Here is a 25,701-nt window from a genome sequence, read left to right on the forward strand (position 1 = left end):
TACATGACAGAGTTTGAAGTCCTCCCTCTCTACTTGGACTTTCATTTACACCACCCCAATGGGGAAGTTTGGATAGCGTGGCAAGATTGGAAGTCCAGAACCACACTCAGTCTTTATTAGCATGGGTGGAGGGTAGTGGGGTTACATCTTTTTTGTGGTGTTTGGCAATAGCCCAGCAATTATTTCCTAAAAATTTTATTCCTACAAGGCTACCCCTTTCCACATCTCTTGGCTAGAGAGAGAAAGTTTCCACTGGTTCTTTGTCCAAGATCATTGTTATTTCTAGTATTGCTTGCTTCTTCAAGAACAAGTCTGACATATATAAGGCAAAAAAGGTGATGAGGACTCACTATGTCCTTCCTTGTTTTCTAGTGTCTCTGGTATGTCTGTCTCTTCTCCACCTTTCAGAGTTTGCCTCTTTGCTTTATACATCATGTCCAGGGTTTTTACTTGTACTTAATGGAAAGAATAGGGAAAGATTTGTCTCTTTCATCTTCCCAGAAGCAGAAGTCTTCCTGTTTAGTTCTTTAAGAAACTGCAAATTATTCCACAGTGACTAGATGTGCCTTTTTATGTTTTCACTACAGTGGGTGAAAGGTCTATTTTCTCTACACCCTCTTCAGTACTTAAGTATTTCAGTGTTGTCACTATTGTTTATTGCAGTCATTCTAATAGGTGTGTAGTGATATCTCATCATGATCTTAATTTGCATTTTCTTGATGGTTAGTGATGTCGAACATCTTTTAATGTGCTTATTTGCATCTATATATGCTTTTTGGTGAAATGTCTCTTCATGCCCTTTTGCCCATTTTCTATCCAATTCCAATTTGACTTAATCAGATTACCAGGAGAGTGAGTTTTCCTGATTAGACCAACTTCCGTCAACAATACTGAAAAATAAAGAAACCAAACAACTTCAGTAGATGGCATATGAATCAGCACAAGAGTTTCTCGATTTTGGCACTTTAGGTACTATTATTTTGGGATGATTTCACTGTGGTGGGAAATTGATGTATGCATTGTAGGATATTTGGCAGAATCTTTTATTCTTATCCATTAAATAACAGTCCCCAGTTTTCTCCCCACTCCCAGTTGTGTCAACAAAATTAGCCTCAAATATTGACAAATGTTATTGGGTGGTAAAATCACACTCAACTGAAAACTATTCACTTTAACTAGTATCAGTTGGGGGAAAAAAATTGTATTGACTTCAGGATATTTTAAATGCCTAAGATCAGTTTCACTCTTCTATACCTAAATCGATTTTATTTTCTATCCAAACTTTTTCCCTGTGGTGGAATGCCTCCTCATTCTACCAGATCCACTGCTGCATACCCTCTACTCTGACTTTTCCCAATACTTTTCTTTATGATATGACCATATGTGGCTCCACCTGTAATTATTATTTCTCTCATTTGCATGTGGTGTTTCCTCATTAAAATATAGTAGAAAAATTAAAATATCATTATTACAAAGTAGAAATCTCTTAAGGTTGAATGGAAAAGGTCTACAAGCAATTTGGCCTTTACTGAAACTTCGGCATTGTTTGCAAAGCTCCCACTGCATTATTGGTTCACTTCTGGATTGTGATTTTTAAAGAATATTTAATCTTCCAGTTTCACATGCTTCTTCCCAATTTTTTCCACCTCTCCACAGTTTTTTGTAGATCACTGCAGTTTTTCTGGAATACATCTTAATCCATGTTATTTCTACTACCTAAACTTCATACTCTGCTCTTCTTTTTAAATAGATTCTCCATCTAAATTCTTTTCTCCTCAGTAAGGCTACAGTAAAACTATTTCTATAAAAGAGCCAGAATATAACTTTATCACCCCTAAATGAAGGTAGAAAAATATATCAATGAGATAATAAAAAATACTCTTATTTTTTGAAACATGAAAACAAAAATGGAAATGTGAGCTCTTATGAAAAATATAGTAGAACTTGTGATCTAAAGCATACAGATGTCAAAGAAAAATATTGCTTATTGTATAAAGAGATACATAAAATCATGAATTGAAAGATAGGCATAATTATACGTGTTTTTACCATATACCATTCCTTAATATGGGCCTGGACTGTAAATGACAAAAAGCAATTGTTAGAGTTCATTGTTTATATTTTCTTAAATACGATACTTAGCTAAACTAAGGAGGTTAAATCATCATAATGACTTCTCTTTCTTCTTTTCTATGACTGGTTGAGTAAAGGTATTTCTGTTTGCTAAAATTTCAGCCCTGGAAACATAAGAATATATTTTTCTAAAGATAATTCCATTGCAATTAATTCCTTCTCTGCTAATATCTTTCAGCTTCTTCATTTTAGAATTATATTACTGAAAGCATTGATATGGTGTTTTGATCTGGTTATGGTGTATCAGCATGTATCTTTTTAAAAGCTGTTAGGATTCTTGGTAATTTCTCAGCGTCTACTTTTTATTTCAACATTCACTTCTGGTACTTCCTCAAGAAGGTCTGCATGGGATCAGGTTATATGTAAACTATAAAAATTAAAGAAATGTTTTGTTGTCTTTAATTTTATCTGTTGTTGGAAAGTGTGCAAACAGTATAAGATAAAATTTAGACCAAATTTAAAAAACAGAGCTTGACTTGACTTTTTTGAAGGTGTTTGATTTCACCTTAGAATTGAGTAAAAGGTTAAGCCAGCTCTTCCATATCAATTATTGCATATTGGTGAATCACATGGGTTTTGGGGATTTGACAAGTTGTGATGTTTTCTTTAACATGTAACTCTAGAAAGTATGACATCCGAAAGCCAACTTGCAAGATACATTTTTCTCAAACATCTTACAATTTAAGAAATGCTCCATTTAAGCATACTTTCAAACCTGTTTTAAAAACCAGCCTTTTTAAATTAATGCCAACTATTAACACTGAGGATTATTCATGTCTCTTTGCTGTTACTATTTTGTTTTATTACTGCTAAACTTTTGTTTGTGACCTTGTTCATTAGCACATCCAATTAGAAGAAAAGTGAAAAAGGGCAGAAAGTTTAAACTAGTTCATTGTATTATTAATATCCAGGATCAATTTGGGAGAGACAGTATAGTCTAATGGCTAAATTACTAATTTGTAACACATATGGAATTTTACATTACATCTCAGATGGCCTGGAATCATTATAAGTGAATTAAATCAATGTTCATGCATGTACTACTCTAATATTTTCTCTAAATACGTTTAATAGCATCAAGAAAATAAATGACTAAGGCTAATATTAAATAAATAATAGGCTTATTAGGTTCTAAAACAGGAAATGGATAACAAACTTTTTAGAAATACAGAGTTACATCCTGTAGAAGAGAAGATTGGCCTTTTACTGAAATCATTGAGTTATCAAAGTGTACAGTGTGTAGAAAAATAATTCTTTTGAAAACTGAAATGATAATTGATGTGTGTGTCATGTATGGATATGTGGACATGTATTTATGTTTGTATCTACCTATATCTGTAGTTGTTTTATAAAACGATACACGTTAGCCAGATGTCATGGCCCACACTTGTGATATCAGCACTCTGGAAAACTGAGGCAGGAGAATAAAACTTTCAAGCCCAGCCTGGATGATTTAGCAACTTTGTAAGACCCTGTCTCAAAATTAAAAATAAGTAAAAGGTTAGGGATGCAGGGTAAGCCGACAGCCCTGGGTTCCATCTCCAGCACTGCAAAAAAGTACAATTTATTACTTGTGACAAGTTTAATACTAACTATCTAAGCCAAAAATGAAGATAAAATTACCTTGTGTTTAATTAAAATAAAGAATTTCTCAAGCTTTCTTCTTGGAGTAGTAAGAAAAAACTCACTAATTGGTAATAGGAAACTGAATTTTAACAATTTAAAGTCTTTTAAATGTAAGTTCACTTAAATGATTCTTTGAAGTGTTTCTATGATCATAATCTAGAGAAAAAAGCTGAGAACTTCCAATTTATTCATTAGCATTATTGATTTGCACATTTAAATGTAAAAGGCTGCACTTATATATACTTACACAGGTGTTTTCCAGTGTCTCTATTACCCATTGGTTATTTTATCTTGTTCATTCCTATGGGCTCAGTTTTTTCCTCATATAAATTATTTAGTTCTTTTCTCACCGGTCTAGCAGTCACCGGATTTCTCAGTCTTTTTTTGAAAATATCTTACATAGACTTTTTCTTTTAAATGTGTAAATGGGCATTCCATTCTTTTGACAATTTTCCCTCACATGTATATATAAGTTCTATTTGATGCTTTCATAACCAACTTTTTTGTCATAGGCTTTATTTTTTATTCACTATGCTTTACATTTCTTCTTTATGACTTCAGTCTTTTCAAGTATTCTTCCTCTGTACTCCAGTATAAATCTTAAACCCTTAGGATGCAAATCCTCTAATTTGTTGTGACTTCTGATTCTATTTCATGGCTGATTATTTCCTGTTGTGTTTTTAACTTTTGAAATTTAGCCTATTTTTTGAAAAAAGACTTTCTGGAAGTCTAACACTCTCTGGATTGTTGGAAGTCATTGACAATTAATTTTCCTAGATGAATTCTGCATTACAACTATCCAATACAAAGTTTAAAATTTTGCCCACATTAAATCAAATCCCGCTTTTCTACATGATACAGGCTTATGCATTTCTTAAAGAAAGTCTTTTTTCACCATGTCTTATCTTGCTCTTTACCTACCTTAAACCCAGTTCAAAGGCAGGTTTTGGTGTTACTCTCCTGAGCAGGAGGGTAAGTTATTCATAATCCCTTCCACGAGAGCCTAGCACATGTGGAATCTCAACTCGATGCATAAATTAATCTCTGTTCTGACCTGTAGCCTCATCTTCACCGAAAATCATGTTCTTCAGACTGGATGGATGTTAAACACTACACCCATGATTCTGCCACTCTGATCTCCCTCTGGGGCTATCGAGTCATCCAAAGACTCACAAGTTTACAGTTCTAGCTTTGTTTCTTCTTCCTTCCACCTTGAGATTTTTCCTTGTCTCTCATGTTCAGGTAAGTACTTTAAGGTTTTTTTTAATTAGATTTTATTGTTCAATATATTTTTTGAATTAACATGTTAATTACACACCCTTTTGCTCTTCTTTTTGCTAGTATCTTAGAGATTACCAAATATATTATCCGTTTATTGCAATCTAATCAAAGTTTTACTTTTAATACTTTCTTAATAATGCAGAACCATTATCTGCCAATCTTTTGCATTATTGTTATCTTGCATTCTAGTTCTCTCTATACTTTAAACTTCAAAAGATATTAATATTTTGTACACTAAAAATTTTATATTTAGTAACATATTTATACTTTCCAGTGTTTCACTCCTCTTGCCTGTCCATGTTTAATTTGGGGTTTATTTTCTTTCAAAAGGAAGAACTCTTTTTGAAAGACTTTGAAAATCAGAACCCTCTATTTTTCTTTTTCAGCATCTTGATTTCATCTTTAGTGTTGAATATTTTTCTATTTGATGTCAATTTTTAGATCAGGAATTATTTTCTTTAAGCATTTTGATATTTCTTTCCATTGTCTTCTGGCACATATTATTTCTGTCTAGAAGTCAGCTGCTATCTTATTGTTGCATTTTTGAAGCCAGTCTCTTCTTTTCCTTTGGTTGCCTTTTAGTTGCTATTTTGTCTTAAGTGTTTATCAATTGCGTGTAAGGTGCCTATTTGTGTCTTTTTACCTGCTTCTGTAAATTTATGTATTCCATTAATTTGGGAAAATTTTTTCTGCTTTTTTCTCTTTGTGTATTACTTCAGTCTTGTTTTCTCTATCTTGTCTTTTAGGAAATCCACTTTCATATATATTACAAATTTTGAATATGTTCTATATTTTTCTTTTTTTTAGTCCTACTTTTACTTCTTGCTATGTTTTTAATTTCAGTGTTTTCTGTTGATTATCTTCCAACTCATTAATTCTTTCTTTACTTACATCTAGTTTAGTGTTGAATTCTTGATTGCATGCTTAATTCAGATGATTTTATGCATGTTCAGTTCTAAAATACTCATTTGGTTCTTTCCTATATATTTCAGTTATTAATAATGCTGTTCCTCATCTTTTTATTTATTTTTGCTCATGTTTCATCTATTTTATTAGACTTAATAATGGTTGTTATTTTTAATTATGTCTCTGCTACTTGAAAATATATATCATATGGATCATTTAAAGTTTTGCTTATTTTGCCTTATATTTTCTATCATGTGCCAAATATTGTATGTTTAAAAAACCTACACACCCCCAGATCATATTTTCTCCCATCAGAGAGAATAAACATTTCTTGTGTTTAGAAAATAAAAGGCAAAGTAGGGTAGGATTAGAGGGTTTAGCATCTCAACAAAATCAAGGATTAGATAGTGTTGAAGCTGGGTTACAATTCTGTTAAGATGATGCCTAGGCTGTGCTGATTCATAGAGTATGGAAACCACAGTTCCAAGTGGGAACCTGATGCATCTTTGCCTCCTTGGTCAGTTCTGAAAAATGTAGGAATCACTTTTGTCCATTAGATATTTTAAGCTTAGCTCATTTGCTTCCTATGCTATCGTCCTTCAATATTTGCTTTTAAGGGGAAGATTAACCTTATCCTTAGGCCCTCAGGTCTCCAAAGTTATCATTTTCACTCCACGTAGCACCAAAGTATCATTTGGTTTCTTAATATCTCAACATCAGCCTTCTTGGAGATTCACCTGGCTTATTACCCTTCAGCTTTTCTGAGGATTAGGAAAAAGACCTGTAGATCCTTAATGTCAACTCACAAATCCTTTTGAGAGCATTTTTTTTCTTTTGTTTTTCTCTTGCTTGCTTTTAAAAAAATTATTTCCTTCCTCCTGATTGGTCTTTATTTTTAGGCCCCATGAAACTACAGGATATTTCACTCTTCTCACGGATTTCAATTTCTCTTCCTTGCCTCTTACACATCCTCAGCATTAAACATTGTCTGGTGCAGAGGACAGCCTTTCGTTTAAAGTCCCTTAAGTCTTTCCAAGTCTATTGCTCCAGGCTCTTTGGCTGCTAAACGCAAGCTTTCTACCAGCAGTGGTGTTGTGTCTGTGCTCAGAATCAGCAGTTGCTAGAGGTAAAATCAGCTGCCACCACCTCCTCTCATTGCTGGGCATGGCACTCCTCTGAAATTTCATCTTTGTAGTTCTCACTTCTTCCACAGTTTTCTGATACCTATAAATTGTGACTCATTCCTAAAATATTGCTAGCTTTTCTATTGTTATGACTATTGATCTACTACATCTTGCCTGGAAGCACAATCAGGTATGCCTCAATATGCCTCATATATATCATTTGTGTTTATTTGTAGCAAGAGAGAATTCTGTTTAGACATAGCATTATAATCATTATTAACATTTTTATATTCAAACATGTTTGTTGCAATTTTAAACTAAGTGCTTTACTGGGTGCTTAATGTGGTCTACTTCATTAATTCTCACAACAAATTTGTCAGGGGAAAAACAACTACCAAAGTCATTTTATAAATAGGGAAAATTGAGGCTTACAGGATAACTATCCCAAGGTCAAACAATTAATGTTTGGTAAAGTGGGGATTTTTAGCTTAGACTACTAAGCTCTCCTACTCATTATAGCATCCTTCTAGGATTTAAGACATTATTATAATTTCATGTCATTTTCTAACTCTTTTATATGTATTTGATTTTCTTTTCCAAATAGGGTAAATTCTTGAACTGTAGGTCACAAACTTAATATTAAGTTAATAACACTACTCTTATTTTAGGCACTTGAAAATATATTGACCTGACATTTTGGAAATGTGTAATTTAAGTGTACATGTAGCAAAACTCCTAATAAACATGCATTGAGTATTTAGAAAATGGACCCAACATGTGGCATTGTCTTCTAAGTCTCTGCTCATGCTGATTTCTGATGGTTTTGTGGAATATTGTGTTAGTTTTTAGGGCTAATGAGTTTGGCTTAATTTCTTTACCCCTCTCAGCCAAGTCTTTCCACAATGTGGCTTCTCCCATGGGGTCTGTGTTAATAAATATTTTAATTGAACTGCTTTATAAAAATGAGTGTCTATATGATCATCTAGACACCCCACAGATGTGAGGAGAGATTATGAGTTCAAATGAGATTGGGTAGGGAGATCCAGGTTTGATCCGGATACAGCATTATCACAAACCCTGATAATAAGGAAATCCAAGTTCACACAAGATTAGTAAACATAATGAAATTAAACTTTAAGTACTTGTTAAGTTGGCTTTCAGTAAATCATTGATGTTTATTAAGAATTAAAGATTGACACAATTTCCAAGCACAGGAAGCAGAATACTGTTAATCACATATGAATTTCAACTGCTATGTGACTTTACCATTCACTGCCTTCATTCAGCCAGGTAGGCAATTGTTCACTGTTTTGACCCTATATAATAAAAGAGTATAATTTCTGCTTCCATGATTATATAGAATAAAATTTCTGTTGTTTCTCAGTTTTTGCCAAGCAGCCACAACCATTCATAATTAATTTTATTTTGCATAACTTTTAATCTCTTTATATTTTGCTTTTTGAATTTTTGGTGCTAGGGATAGAACCCAGTGCTTCACATGTGAAGAATGTGGTCTACCACTGAGTTTTATCCCCTCCTCTATTTTTATTCTTATATGACTCTATAAGCTGCAAATGAATATTACCTAACAAATCAAGATTTTACCAAAAGAACAGTCTCCTTACAAGAAATTTCTATGTTCTTAAGAAAGCTTTTTCCACATTAATTCTCTGCATGTGATTGAAATCTAAATGTCATGTAAATATTCTTACACTGTTTCTGTATTTAATTGAAACCTTGCAATAGCCCTGTCAAATATTTAGTATTCTAAGATAAACACAAAATAGTCCTCAACAAATTGTAATATCTTCCTCTATTTCTAAAATGAAAGTAAGTGTCATTATTATGGCTTGAGAAAAGGAAGTTGAAACTCTCAATATAAGTGTCATCTCACTTGGAGAATTCAAACTGGGAGGTGCTAAAGGATGAGGGAAGAACAAAGAATGATGCTGTTGAAATGCAGTGTGTCAGTAAACACTTTTGTTGGGAAGGTACAAAGGGAATTCAAAGTTGATTCAGTTGGCTCCAGAAAAGCAATGTGAATGACAATCTGAAGAAGATTTTATTTCTTTACATGGATACTATTTTAATTCAAGCAATAACTGAAAGTTGTTTACAAAGAAATACTTGTTTATTCATTACCATATTAACAAGCTGATTAATCTAAAAATAAAAATGCCCATGAAATTTTTATTGAGTCTGATTATGAATATTGGAGTGTACAATCAATTTCATTTGATTTGATGTTTATCATTAGGCAGAATCTAACAAGAAAGAAAAATGGGCATATGTAACCATTTGATTTTAGACTATTAAAATGGTTCATTGTAATCTGGCTAATGTAGATTTCCTCAGGTGTTTTTTGAGTCATGATGAGAATCTTTCTACACTATGAGTTTCTCGATTGCCTTTAAATCCTGGCTATCCTTTCCTTCATCTATATCTGAGACCAGTCATCTTTTAGGCTAGCTAGAATCAGAGCAAAAGTAATCAGAATGATAATGATAATAATAACAAAGGTAAAGATGAAAAAACAAATAACCATTCATACAGCACATATTTGTTTCCTTGGTTTCTGTCATTTCTAGAGTGTGCTTCTGCCTTTTTTGTTGCTGTTGTTTTTAATTTTGGTTAGAAATTCCTTCAGTTATAACTCCTTTCATCATTTTCTTCATGACCTTTTCCGCCATTCAAAAATACTTGGGAATATTTCAATCCATCCTAAAATTTAATTCATGAGAGGAAGGGCCAGATGAATTTCGCTGTGTCCTTGGGTCCTGGGAAAGTGTGTCTGCTGTTCCCCTTCTCACGTGGCCCTTGTATATGGCAGCATTGTGGAGATCTTAACCCTCCTTCTCAGGATAAGAGTTCTCTACTGCTTCACATATACATACCTACAGTACTGCATAATTCCTCTTCCTAAAATTAAAAGAGATCAACACAGTGGTGATTTTGTCTTTATGGAGATATGGCTTGTCATGGTTAGTTGACTTCTTTCAGTAATAAATAAATATGTACTTAATATATATTTATATATATTAAGCTTATCACTTGTCCTTTCTGCCCTCAATTCATACAGGTCAATAAGTATTTATTAAAATCACTGTCTCTGCTAGTAATTTTGTCAGGCCCAAGGCACAGGGTTAAATGCAGCACAAGGTCTATACTCAAGAAACTTACAGTTTAGGTGGTGACAGGATGCCATGTATTTCTGTGAATGTTGAATGGGAAGAAGGTAAATTTCACTCTTACTGCCATTGTAGAGGAGCTGTTTATTTTCTGTAAGTAGCAACAGGGGATTTTGCCACTAAACTGTTTCATACCCAGAAATCATGTGTTTCACCAAAACGATATGCACATAAACATGTTATCTTTTCTGTTCTCTTTCCTGCCCCAGACTTAAATATAAGCACTGCCTTCAATTAATTACTTGACCAGCAAAGAGAAATTGCATTATAAAGACTTTTCACCAAAGTAAACTGAGTCTAACTGGAAATATCAGTTAAAATGACAGGAAATACCACTAGTCCAGTCAGTAGGCTTGCCTATAAACCCAGCTGTGCCACAAAGTGGAAGTAAGTGCATGGTTTACTGGGCCTGTCATTTGTAATACAGAAAATGCCACTTGGTTGGGAAAATGTCTGAATAAGAATGCTCATTACTAGCTCCATTTTACAACTGCAAAAATTGTTAATAGAATGTAGTTTGGCCCACTTATAAACAGAAATTTTAGAACCAGGTCCAGCTAGAAGAACTGATTCTGGCTGGAGAGTCTTCTAGACTCTTCTCGTTGGCCTTTGGCCTTCATCAATGTAAATGATGCCTATGGCACTTTCTGGATCTAACAGGAGTTCATTGGTTTTTTACAAAGATGAAGGTTCCATTTGCTTCGTAATTTTTTTCTATATAAGAGCCTCCACTGGAAAATATTTGAATAATTTGTCCATATTTACTCTGGGCAATTTTAGTTTTTTTATTATATAGCTTAGGAAAACATTTTAGAGAAATACTTTAAAGGATTTGTTGTTAATTTCAGCATTCTTTGGCTGGTAGTTAGGAAAAATGGACCTTTTTATTTTTATGTGCGTCTATTTTCCCTATAAGAAAAATATGAAGGATAAATATGTTTGCATTCTAATTTGGATGCTTTTTTTTTTACTCAAAATGGATGTTAGGGAGTTATTATTCACCCACACAGGAATGGAAACCCAAGACTGAAAATCTAGAATAAATTGAAGTGGAAGTTTTCTTTACATCTAAAATCTATCATCCTCCCTCCTTCTCTTCTCCCCTCTGCTCCTCTTCCCCTTTCTCTCAACATTCCAGGAACTAGAAATCCTTATATTGGTATCAATGACATCAGAAAATGTGTGAACATGTAAAGGCCCTGCCTAATAAGGCTTCCAAAGGGAGAATGACTAGAAGCGCCAGTGCCTGGATGGAATTGATGTGTTAAATGTTTATATTTTTATCTTTCATTAAATGCAGTCAATATTACCAATTTTGTTATTTGCAATATCTTATTGTCTTAAAATTGATTGAGGAAGAGATTTATCTTTGCTTTAACTGTGAAAGAATATGTTCTAAACAAAGTCATCATTGAAAATGTAATTCAACAGAAAGTTATCTTTCCCATTTAGAAAACTTGATCGGGTACTTTAAAAACCACTCTGTTAATTTATTTACATATAATCAATATGGTAATTATAAGATATAAGATATGCTTCCATTTATTTACTTGCATGTTATAAAACTGAATTTTTTAAAAACCTATTTTATTTCAAGGACTACTAGCTACAGACAATTTTTGTATACAATATCTTTTCACGCTGCCATTCTCTTTTCTGCCAACATTTATATATGTACATGGAAATTTATGCAACTAGTCAGTTACAGTGTAAAAGATACAGACCCTATTCACATGTTTTATTTAAGGGTTGTTAATATTGCTCTATTCTACCTGTGTACATCTACTATATCCAACATATTAAACACATTTTTTCTAAGGATATCTAAGAGTTTCATTCACATTATCATGTTTTTCCCTATGGAGCAGACCTTGTGTGGCATACAGAAAAAACATATTAAAAGTGGGGGCAAGAATCTAAATCATTGTCTCTGATCCCAACTACGGGTTTATATAAAATGATGACAAACATTCACTGAGCACATGCAATATGCCTCTGGCAACATTCTACCACTACCAGTGGTTACTGTTAATGCACAACCAGGATTCAACTGCCTTAGAAGACAGCTGATGATTTCAGAAGCTATCACAGGTCTCTATATTTTTCAGATCAGAGAGATTAGGTGCAAACTACTGATTCTGAATTATCTGGCATAATGAAAATTTGCCTAGTCAAAAGTTTTAATGCTAATTTTAATGTACTATGTAATTAACTTAACTAGGGGCTTTCAAACTTTTTTTTCAGTACTGGAGATTGAACTGAGGCATTTGCACCGAACTATACTCTCTGCCTTTTTTCTTAGTTTTTATTTTGAAACAGAGTCTCCCTAAGTTGCCTACACTGAGCTCGAACTTGCCTTGGCCTCCCAGAATGCTGGGATTACAGGCATGTACCATCTCACTTGGCTCAAACATTTTTGAAAAATGCAATCTTCAGGAAGCAGTACATGTTGCACGCTTGCTATGACCCAGAAAATGGATTTCACAAATTTCTTGTGGGTAACAGAATATAGTTTAAAAAACATAGCTCAAGAAAATAGTAGATCCTTCAAATGATTTTTTTTTTTTTACCATGAGCAAAAACATGGAGGATATGTGGCAAATGGACTAGTTCCCCCTCCTTGTCCAATCATTTTCCACAATGGGAAACATGGCTAGAACTGACCTTGACAGTAAGGGGAAATCAGTCATCCAAAGCACTGAAGATATTGTCATTAGTTTGTTAGTTTATTTATTAATTGGGAGTGAGCCATTCTGTGGCTTTTACTGCCCATTTTACATAGGTGTCACACACTGGTTTGTCAAGTACATTGTCTGATCATCCACAGGAGGCTAATTTAAATGGCTATGCTACTTTAAATGGCTATATTTAAGCCATCAGTTGATGGAACCAGTGGTTGTTAGTTTAAATTCCCTTTTAAAAGATCTTTTCCAAAGTATTTAGACACATAAAGAAGCTCAAGATAGTAATGAAATGTCTTGATACAATGAATAAAAAGCAATATTCTTTCACAGAATACAATTACCACGAGTAATCAGTCTATGTTAGTTAAAGTGCACATTTTGTGAAAAGCAATGCAATGAATTGAAGGAAAGCTGAATACTTTTTGCTTGAAATTTCACAGGCCTTCTTTTTATATCCCATGTCTTTGCAAAAGTGAAATTCATCGATAACTTCATGTGTGGTCACCTTTGGAACGTGAAACTGGGAATCAAATGTATCTTTTCATTTGAGCCTATTTGGTTTCTCAAGGAAGCCTAGTGTAGATATTAATTGGCAAAATCCAGGTGCAGATGCACTTTCAGTTTTGAATGTAGTACAGTTAACTTCTTTTATTTTTTAGCTGTAATGGTGTATATTGATCAAATATTGGCCACCTGTGAGAATTTGAGTCATTAAAAAGCTTCACACTGAAGTGTATGTAGTCTTCGATGCACAAGTCTGGAAAATTTATCTGTAACTACTTTATAATGTATTTGCAAAATCTGTAGTAAACTTCATAGCAACCTTGAGGAATGAGCATTTGTTAGTCATCTCATTCTGTGGATGAGTCGATCACTGATCCTTTCAATATGTTTCCTCTGTAAATGGAATGCTCTCTTCATCAGCGGCTACATCACATAAAAGATCCTCTCTCACTCAGTTGGTCCTGGGCCTTAATAAATGTGTATTCTTCAGGATGTGCATAAGTAAGGAAAATAGTCCTAAAAATCACTCTGTGTTATCTGAACTGTTCCTAATCTTCCTTCCATCATCCAAGTCTGCTGAGAGACAGTCCTGGGCCACTTTATGCTCTAATAATCTGTTCCTATATCTAAATGATCAGATCAATGTCTGGTCTGTTTTCACAGTGCCTGGAAATCTTTTACCCAATCATATTGAAGGGATCTCACATCTTTATATCATCTCAGAGCAAGATTGTCTTCTCTATATGGATATTTCCCTAGTGAAGTGGCCTAGGTAAAGTTTTTTAGAGCTTCCCACATGAGAGGCAGTCATTCAAGTAATTATCCTACTACAGATCCCTGACACAGCTAACAGAGGACCAGCAAATAAAATTCAAATCTCCTTTCACCAATGAAATTAAGTGTTGTCATTGGGGAAGAAACATGGCTGTAATAAGTAACAAGTAGCTGTAATGGTTGGTTGATAACTAGAACAAAGTGGTCCTGTTTGCTATATAAATGGAGTTTTTTTTTATATTACACTCATGCTCTGAGTGATCTCAGGGCTTATTTTCAAGAGTTTCAAGCTCAGTCTCCTTTATGTTGATTCTCCAGCAGAAGATTGTTCTAAGCTGTGATTAGAACAATCTACATTCATATTACAGGTCTGAATTTCTTTTTGTCCAGTTTTCCTTTTTCTGAACAAAAGATTCTCTGCTGTAATTCTCTGCTCTGCGGTAATCATTGCTTTTTAGATCAGAACACATGCCAAAGAAGTCAACATTAGCAAAGCCAGTTCAATTTAAAGACTATCAGCTACCTTCTGCATGCCAGGGATGTCCAAGAGCCTACAGATGTTACATAAATGAGTACACAGCCTGTCAAAGGAAAAAGATAAATGCACAAATAACTCTAATGTAAGCACCTTAACAAAGATACGTGATAAACATGGTTGTTTCTCACTAGAGGAATCCACGAGATATCAAAGAAGTGGAAACATTTGACCTAAGCCTGGAAGACAGTATATTTCAAAAGTCGGAGACAGGCCTTGGATCACAAGGAGAAAAGAAAAAGCATTACAGGCTGGGGAGACAGCATGAGCAAAGATATGTGGCATAAAAATGTATGGTTAAGCAAAGAAAATTAGCAGTAGTGGAGAAGAAAGAGTGGTTGCAATTCAAGAGGCAGATGGATTGGGAAATTTTGTGAAACAAGATTGCCAAGCAATGCTAAGCAATTTTAATTTCATTTTGTTAGGGATAGGAATCCTTAATGAATTTATGAGTAGAGAGAGGAAGATTGTTTAGGATATACAGAAATTTGAAGAAGAGAAATGACCCTGAATCAGTTAAGAAATAGAAAGTGATTCTACCAACCTCGAAACAATACTGAAAAAGAGTTTAAATGAATTTCACCCAGACTTACCTGGCAGGAAGCCATCTTCAATCTTAAATGTCAATACTCCAAGCCACTATTTGGAATATATTCCAAACCAAAGTTGTTTGAAGTACAGGCTTCTATTATATAGCAAGTGAGTGAGAAGGCGTTTTTATTCAAAATACTTGCTGGGCAGAATGATAGCATGAAGGCATATTTTTCCTTTATACTAATAATGTGGTAGAATAAGAAATCTTGGCCATGCTGTTTTGAAATCACAATATCTTAGCATGATTTAAGCATTTCAGGTGGGAAGTATAATTCTAAAAACAGTAAGCATCCAGGTGCAACACAGAAATGTTCCTGTCTTTCGGAGTTCTCGGCTTTATTGAAGAAGTATGGTATCATAGCCTTTGCTTCACTTACTTAAAGAACTCCCGGATTCTAAAGCTCACAGATTTAACAAGAAGGTGAAGAACATGAACAGCAAAGGGTGAAGGAAAAGAAATTCATCCATATTATTATTTTCTTTGAGAGACAAACAAGTTGGCTGTTTTTATTTCTTTACTGCAATATTGACCTGATTGTTTTAGTTACATGTTTTAATATGACTGTTCTGTGAATGCACTGAATTTGCTTTATCTTTTTGAACTAAAATCTGAAAGTATATCTATATTATCATTAGGACATTTCCAGTCATAGTCTTTTTTATTTACTCATGACTTAATTTTAATCCTTCATTAGTGCTTTAAATACCTCAAATGTGGATAACACCAACCAGGGTGATTATTACCCTTTTATTAGAGAACATGAAACAGGTGTAACTCATAATTCACCTAATTTTTCTTACTCCAGGGCAACCTGACTTTTTAAGATTTCTTCTTTCCTGAGGTACACAGGAAAAGGAAACTCAGGGGCTTTGACTCTATGAGTCAAGACCAGATTGCATTTCTCAGGTTTTCTTTTTCATCCTTTCTGTCACAAACTCATACTGTCATAAACTTATCAGGCATTTTAAACTAAATGTTATAATGAAAATGACCAAATATTAATGAAATCTTCCAACAAGAGCATGATAAGATTGAATCAAGAGTTCAATTTCACAGTCATTTAGAAGAAAGCAAATTCCACATTGATAGTCCCTGTTGGGTTGGGGGGGGGGGCGGGGCTTGGTTTTTTTGGTACTGAGGATTGAACTTGGGACCTTGCACCCGTGAGGCAGGCAGCGGAAACACTGAGCTAAATCCCCAGTCTGATAGTCTTTGTTTTAATGAATCTGTGCATGAACTCCTCTTCTAGTAATCCTCCAAATTTCTCTATTTGTAGACTCCTAGAATACATGGATTCCAAATATGCAGGTCAAGAGGAATTGCAGAAAAGAATGAATTCTTTCTTTGACCCAGCTAAAAGACAGCAGTAATAGGCAGGAAAGAGCAGTTTAATTAAAATTCTTTGAAATAATGTATTTTTTTGAATCAATATTCACGAAGAACCATGAGAAACTTCTCAGTTTCTGATTCCACACCTAATAATGTGCTGATTATTAATGTAAGTTTTCTTATTTATGAATAATCACTTTAATGTAGTAACAAATGAAAACATCCTTCAAATTTATTCATTCATTTATTATTATTAGCATTCAGGATACTCTTTTTGTAGCCATCTTCCTTTGTCATGATGCAGTCCCCTCTTAAAACTGGTACCCCACGGGTCAATGGGTGAAATATCTTTTCTTCACAGGTGTTCTCTTTACCACTTTTCTTATATATTTATTTGTACATTCATTTGCTGTCTCTCTTTTTTAGGAGGTAAGTTTCATGAAAGTAGGAACATTTCTTTGTTCATCCCTGCATTCCCAGTGCCTAAATTTGTCTGAAAGGAGATGTGAATTCAGTTGTCTTCAAGGTACAAGTTTGATGAATTTAGAATTTATTGATCATAGAGAATAGAAAAAGTTTATTTTTAAACAAATTGTACCCTTTAGAATAAGAAATTTTAAAGCTCTTAGATATAGACATATCCTCATTAAAACACTATTAAAATAAGAAAATATGTGTATGTTCCATTTGCATCTATATTGTAACCATGTGGCTGTGGACTGAACTATGTCCCATCCATCCACCAAATCCATAGACTCTTTGACTGAGAGTTAAGGTTAAGGAAATCATAGAGGAAAGGACAGATACAATGGGAATAGTGTGCCCTTTGAAAAGAAACACATAGGGACATATCACAAAAGTGGCCATCTCAAGCCAGGAAGCTCTTGCTAGATGCTGAATTTATCTGCATCTTGATCATGGACTCCCTATTTTCCAGAACTGTAAACAAATTATTTTTTGTTTTTCAAAGTCACCTAGTCTATGATATTTTGTTATGCCAGCCTGAGCCGAGACTCAAACTAATGTTTTTAAATGTTTAACATAATTACTTAATCTTTCAGAAGATTTATTTATTTTTTATTGTTTTATGTTTGTAATACATTATTATATTCATCATTGGGAGTTGGTACATGTGCATGACATGTCTCAATTATTTTTAAACCTCTTCTCCTCCTCCATCCTTCTTCCCTCTTTCTGCATTTCTTGGACTCATAGATACCTACACTAATCGTGAATACAAAATAAACTCCATGTTCTGCTGTACTATTTTTTAGAAGCAGATCAGTATAATCACAAAGTCAAACTAATGCATTTCAGTTGTGAATTCCATAACACTTCCAAACATTTGATGCCTAGGTGTTTTCTTATTTTCAAGAAGTAAAAGATACAGGTATCTGTGAGAGTGGAAAAAGGCGCTATAGCTAAAATCTCACCTAAATAATTATTAGTTGAAAAATTATATTGGTTATTTTCACATGCTTTATATACTAATAATGTAAATTAATGGGCTAAACAGGTGCCAACATTGTTTTAATTAACAACAGCTGTGTTATAGCAATATTATGGGAGCTTGTTATGGGATCATCTAATAAGAATATGTTGCCAATACATTTTATAATGTGCATTATAAAAAGTAATTGAAGAACACAGTTACATCTTAGAATCATTCAAAAATGATCCCTCCTGCCACTCCGAGCCCAGAGGAAAGGGCTTTTGGGCCATCTTCTGTCCCACCACTCCAGGCCCAGAGGTAGGGGCTTCTAAGCTGATGTCCCACTGCTCCTGGTCCAGAGGAAGGGGCTTCCTGGCCACCATCCCTCCAGCTGCTCCCAGACCAGAGGAAGGGGCTTCCAGGCCACCATCCCTACCACCGCTCCAGGCCCCTGTCCTACCTCTCCCAGCTCAGAGGAAGTGAGCTGCGCAGACACCAACAGCAGCCCCTCTGCTCCCCCAGTCGAAATGAGAAAAGATGAAAATAAGTCTCAAAACAAGACTTCTAGATCACCTACAGCAACCCCAAAGGGAAATGAGATGGAACACTCTGATACTCAACCACTGTGACCCACTGAACCAGCAACAAAAGGGGATCTGGAAAAAATGAAATCAGAAATAATTTCTCAGATAACAGAAGAAATTGTGCTCCTAGTTCAAGACATGATTAATAAATCTAGAGAGGAGCTGAGGAACATGATGGAATCCCAACACAGGAAACAAATGGAATCCATAAAACAGATGCAAATAGATTCCAGGACATGAAAAACTCCATGGAAAGTCTACACAGCAGAATGAGCCAATGTGAGGACAGAATTTCAGATTTAGAAGATAAAAGTGCAATTAATAACCAGGAAAAGAAAACTTGCTTCAAAATTACAAGGGAACATGAGAAATCAATCCAGCAGCTGCTAGATGAGGCAAAGAAGTATAACATAAGACTGATTGGAGTCAATGAAGAAACAGGAGAGAGTGCAGATGACATAAAAAAATGCTTCACAGAAGTAATGGCAGAAAACTTCCCAAGCAGGGGAAACGAACTTCACATACAGATAAGTGAGGCATATAGGACTCCAACTAGCCTTGATCAAAAAAAATCTACACATAGGCATATAATTGTTAGGATTCCAGAAACTCAGCAGAAGAACAAAGTTCTACAAGCAGCTAGAGAAAAGAAACAAATCACATACAAATAAAAGCCCATCAGGATCACAGCAGACTTCTCAACACAAACCATCACGGCAAGAAGAGCTTGGAGTCACATATTTCAAGCCCTAAAAGAAAACAGCCTCCAACCCAGATTGATGGACCCTGCAAAACTATCTTTCAAAATGGATGGAGAAATAAGGTACTTTCATGACAAAGAGCACCTTAGGAACTTCATGAATACAAAACCAGCACTCCAAAAAATTTTGCACAATATCCTAGGAACAGGCATTGAGGATCACAACCCCAGGAAGCAAAGCAGAATGAACCCATCTGGCATGACAAGAAATTAAATGTAAAGATGGACAACCCAACAAAAAGAAAAAGTCATGGCAATGACAAATCAATACTTTCAGTTATAACCATCCACATTAACAATCTCAACTCACCAATCAAAAGAAATATACTGGCAGAATGAGTCAAGAAGCAAAATCCAACAATATGCTGCATACAAGAAACACACTTAATTCAAAAGGAAACTCATAGACTGAAAGTTAAAGGGTGGAAAACAATACTCCATGCAACAGTAACCAGAAAAAAGCAGGAGTAGCTATCCTCTTTGTAGATCAAATAGATTTCAAAACAACACTGATTAAGAGAGATGAAGAAGGACACTACATCCTTGTACAGGGAACAATTCAAGAGGAAGAGATGACAATCATAAATATCTATGCACCAAACACTAGTGCACCCAACTATATAAAACAAATACTAATGGATATGAAAAGTCATATATGCACTAATACAATTGTATTGGGGGACCTCAATACCCCACTGTCACAAATAGATAGATCAACTAGACAAAAAATAAGTAATGAAATACTAGAACTCAATCGAACTCTTGAAAAAATGAACTTCATAGATGTTTACAGAGTCTTCCACCCCACAAAATCAGAATACATATTCTTCTCAGCTGCACATGGGTCATTCTCCAAAATACACCACATACTCACACACAGAACATGTTTAAGTAAGTGCAAAGGAATCGAAGTTATCCCCTGTATATTATCAGATCATAGTGCAATGAAATTGGACATCCATAGCAAAAGAAACTCAAAAAATTTCATAAACACGTGGAAATTGAACAACACACTTCTGAATAACCAATGGGTCACAGAGGAAATTAAAGAAGTAATCACACAGTTCCTTCAACTAAATGACAATGACAATACAACATATTGGAATCTATGGGACACAATGAAAGCAGTCTTATGAGGGAAATTCATAGCAGTGAAAACACATATTAAGAAATCAGAATGAGCCCAATTAAACAACCTGATGGTGAACCTCAAGTTTCTAGAAAAAAAAGAGCAGGACAACCCCAAAGCTCATGCAAGGGAGGAAATTAGAAAGATCAGAGGAGAAATCAATGCAACAGAGACCAAGAGAACAATACAAAAAGTTAATGAAGCCAAGAGTTGGTTCTTTGATAGAATCAACAAAATTGACAAACCCTTAGCCAGCCCTATCAAAAAAAGGAAAGAAAAGGCCCAAATCCATGCAATTAGGAATGAAAAGGGTGAAATTACAACAGGCCCAGCAGAAATCCAGAGGATCATCAATACATACTTCCATAACCTATACATCAATAAGATGGACAACACAGAAGAAATGGACAGATTCCTAGATACATACGAATTACCAAAGTTGAATGAAGAAGACCTAAAAATTCTAAACAACCCAATATCAACCAATGAAATTGAAAACATAGTAAAAAAACTTATCAGCTAAGAAAAGCCCTGGCCCTGATGGCTTCACTGCTGAATTCTACAAGACATTTAGAGAGGAACTACTGCCACTACTGTTTAAACTCTTCAGTGAAATTGAAAGGGAAGCAATACTCCCAAATTCATTCCTGGAAGCAAGCATCACCTTGATCCTCAAAGCAGAGAAAGACCCAAACTAAAAGGAGAACTGTAGGCCAATCTCACTAATGAACATAGATGCAAAAATCCTTAATAAGATACTGGCAAACAGAATGCAGAAAATCATCAAGAAGATCATACACCTTGATCAAGTGGGATTCATCCCAGGGATGCAGGGATGGTTCAAAATATGCAAATCAATCAATGTAATTCACTGTATCAATGGAGCCAAGGACAAAAACCATATGATTATCTCCATAGACACAGAAAAAGCATTTGACAAAATCCAACATGCATTTATGATAAAAACCCTACAAAAAATTGGAATAGATGGTCTCTACCTCAAACTGATAAAATCCATCTATGAAAAACCAACAGCCAGTATCATACTAGTTGTCAAAAACTGAAATCCTTCACACTAAAATCAGGAACAAGACAAGGATGTCCACTATCACCACTCCTGTTCAATACAGTTCTGGAAACATTAGCCACGACAATTAGACTAGAGAAAGAAATAAAAGGAATAAAGATAGGTAATGAAGAAGTCAAATTGTCATTATGTGCAGATGACATGATACTCTATATCAAAGATCCCAAGATCTCCACCAAAAGTCTTCTAGACTTAATAACCAAATTCAGTAAAGTAGCTGGTTACAAGGACAACACACAAAAGTCAATAGCTTTCCTCTACACCAATGACAGACTCACTGAGAGAGAAATAGGGCAAATAATTCCTTTCACAATAGCATCCAAAAACTGGAATACCTAGGAATCATCCTAATGAAAGAAATCAAAGACCTCTTCTCTGAAAACTATGGCACTCTGAAAAGAGAGATTGAAGATGATATCAGAAAATGGACAGCCATCCCCTGCTCCTGGGTAGGAAGGATTACTATAGTGAAAATGGCCATACTTCCAAAAATGCTATATAGATTTAATGCAATTCCAATTGAGATCCCAGCAGCATACTTCATAGACCTTGAGAAAACAATCCAAAAATTCATTTGGAGCAAGAAGAGACCCAGAATAGCAAAAGCAATTCTAGGCAACAGAGACATGGCAGGGGGTATCACAATCCCCAACTTGAAACTATACTACAAAGCTACTGTGATAAAAACAGCACAGTACTGGCAAAGAAACAGACCTGAGGACCAGTGGAACAGATTAGAAGATGCAGAATCAATGCCAGACACAGCCATCTCATCTTTGAAAAAGGAGCCAAACACTGTCACTGTAGGAAAGGTAACCTCTTTAATAAATGGTGCTGGAAAAAATTGGGCTTCAACTTGCCAAAGATTAAAACTAGGCCTGTATCTCTCACCATGCACTAAACTAAAATCAAAAATGGATTAAAATCTAAATATTAAAATAGAAACTCTGAGCCAGTTGGAGCAGAGGTTAGGTAGAACCCTTGAAGACATCGGTGGAGGAAAAGATTTTATGAACAAAACCTCAGTTGCCCGTGAACTAGTACAAACAATCAACAAATGGGATCTCTTCTTATTAAAAAACTTCTGCACAGCAAGAGAAACCACCAGCAGTGTGAAGAGAAACCCACAATGTGGGAAAAAAATCTTCACCTGCTCTTCCTCAGACAAAGGTCTACTATCTCGAATCTATAAAGAACTTAAAAAGATCAGACCTCCCAAATTTAAAGACCCAATCCAAAAATGGGCATCTGAAATGAACAGACATTTCTCACACAAAGAAGTAGAAATAGCAAATAAATACATGAAAAAATGCTCAACATCACTGGTCATTTGAGAGATGCAAATGAAAACAACACTGAGATTCCACTTCACTCCAGAAAGAATGGCTGCTATCATGAAATCAACCAATAACAAATGCTGGCGGGGCTGTGGGGAAAGAGGAACCCTGCTCCACTGCTGGTGGGAGTGTAGACTGGTGCAAGCACTGTGGAAATCAGTATGGAGATACCTCAAAGAACTAGGACTGGAAGTCCCATTTGACCCCGCTATTCCACTGCTGGGGATCTTCCCCAAAGAATTAAAAGAATCATACCACAGTGATATATGTGCACCCATGTTCACAGCAGCACAGTTTGTGATAGCTAAAACTTGGAAACAGCCCAAATGACCATCAACTGGAGACTGGATAAAGAAAATGTGGGGTTTTTTTTTAATAAAATGGAGTATTACTCAGCCATTAAGAATGAGAAATTAGAGATATTTATAGCTAAGTGGATTCACATTGAGGTGATACTCTTAAGTGAAATAAATAGGACACACATGTATAAATACTGAATAGTTTCTCTGGTGTGAGAAACTGAAAGTGTAAATAAGGACTAAATGTATAACAGGTAATGTGAAATAGGAAGAAAGGGGGCAAAGGGGAAGGAAGTGGGAGGGCTAGGGGAAAGGAAAGAATGGAATGGAATAAATATGAGAAAATGGAAAAATAGGAACAAAATCTTTGTAAATAGGGAGGGATGGAGGGTTTGAAGGGTTGTCTGGGCAAGGGTGAAAAATAAGAACCAAGAGAGATTATGTAAAGGTGCAAATTTCCAATGATGAATGTCATTATATTGTATACCTAAAATGTACCAATGATTAGAATGAATAATTGATAATGCAAAATAGGAAGAAAAGGTCCAAAGGGGTAGGAGTAGGGTTATTGGGAGAGGCAGGGGAAAGGAAAGAAGGCAAAGGAAAAATGATGAGAAATGGAAAAAATGGAAATAAAGTCTTTGTAAATAGGGAAGGGTGGAGGGCGTGAAGGGAGGGCTAGAAGTGGGGAAAAAATAAGAACCAAGATGCATCATGTAAAGGTACAAGTTCCCAATGAGAAATGTAAATGTGTTGTATACCTAAAATGTACCAATAAAAGAATTTAAGAAAAAAAATAATCATTTGAAAATATTAAGAAAGCATTTATGATTATGTTTTAATTTAAAATGTTATCTTTCAAGCAGGTGTCAGGCATCAGGCACCAACGAGCCACTCTTGACAAAAGTATAGTACTGGTTAGCAGTTTCCCATAAGGATTTGTTAAACATCCTCTTATTATTGTGGAAATACTAAAGGTCTTTCATGCTTCTCAAATCTCAATCGAAAAATAAAAGTCCTCTACCAAAAGAGCAAGTTTTAAAATATTTTCCCCATTCTGAAGGTTGTCTTCTCACTCTGGAAATTGTTTCCTCTGCTGTGCAGAAAGTTTTAAATATAATATCCCATTTGTTGACTCTGGTGTTATTCTTATGCTATTGGAGTTCTATTCAGAAAGTCCTTGCCCGTGCCTGTGTTTTCAAGTGTTTTCCCTATTTTGTCTTCCGTCTGTTTCAGTGTTTCTGCTTTTATACCTAGGTCTTTGATCCATTTTGATTTTATTTTAGTATAGGGTGAAAGATTCCAGTCTAGTTTTATTCCTCTGCATGTGGATAACCAGTTTTCCCAGAACCATTTGTTAAAGAGGCTATGTTTTCTCCAGAATGTTTTTAGACCTTTGTCAAGCAGATGTTGTTATTAAAGGTTTTTTTAAATCCACAAAGAACCAAGCTCTTCAGACCTGTTTGGTATGTATCTTCTCAGGAAATACTTCATGATGAAGAATGTGCCATGGGTATAGATGACTTTCAAATATTTTTATTTTAGAAACAGAAAGAAAAGAGAAGATTTTTAAAGAGAGAGGATGAAGAAAGACAAAAGCTCAAAAAATGTTTTAGCATAAAGGTGGCTGTGAAATATGTGTGTGTGTATTTCTATATCTTTTGCTTTCTTTATATCATTTGGAAGCATTTTATTTAAGATCAATATCCATAATTTTGCATTCCTGAACATGTGTTGGATGAACTTGGACTTGAGTAGTGGACTTTTAGGGTTGATGATGAGAATCTTATTCTGAATATTAGTTACAGTATTAGGAGTAGTAATGTCATGATAATAATAATTCTTTTGTTTTTCTAAGTGGTTTTTTGCCTTAGTAGGCCTCACAGCTGATTTTTATTTTCCAGCTGATATTTTATATTATCTTGGGAACAGATTGAAATGTTCTGATTGAGGGAAGTTGAGAGTCATGATCTCTTCCAACAACTGTGTCTTTCCTTTTCCCCTCTAATGTTTAGTGAAATATAGTTGACAAATAAAAATTATATATAATATATATTTAAAATATACAATATGATGTTTGCATATATGTATATATTGTGAATATTTACAACAATCGATCTAACTAGCTTCTCCACTATCTTGCATAGCTCTTTGTGTATGCATATGCTGAGAACACTTAAGATCTTCTCTCAGCAAATTTCAAGTATAAAATACAGTATTATTAACTCTAGTCACTGCATTGTATCTTAGATTTGCAGAATTTATTCATTTTGTAAAACTGAAACTTTGTACTCTCTGGTCACCATCTTTCTTTGTAAAACTATGTATTTTCTACTTTAAAATCTTTATCTCTTTGTTTATAAAATATGTCAAATATACTTGCCTTCTATTTCT

The sequence above is a fragment of the Heterocephalus glaber genome, unplaced genomic scaffold, assembly GCF_053883595.1.
Source record: "Heterocephalus glaber isolate CG9 unplaced genomic scaffold, H.glaber_assembly_v1.0 deba00000809, whole genome shotgun sequence".
Taxonomy (NCBI): domain Eukaryota; kingdom Metazoa; phylum Chordata; class Mammalia; order Rodentia; family Bathyergidae; genus Heterocephalus; species Heterocephalus glaber.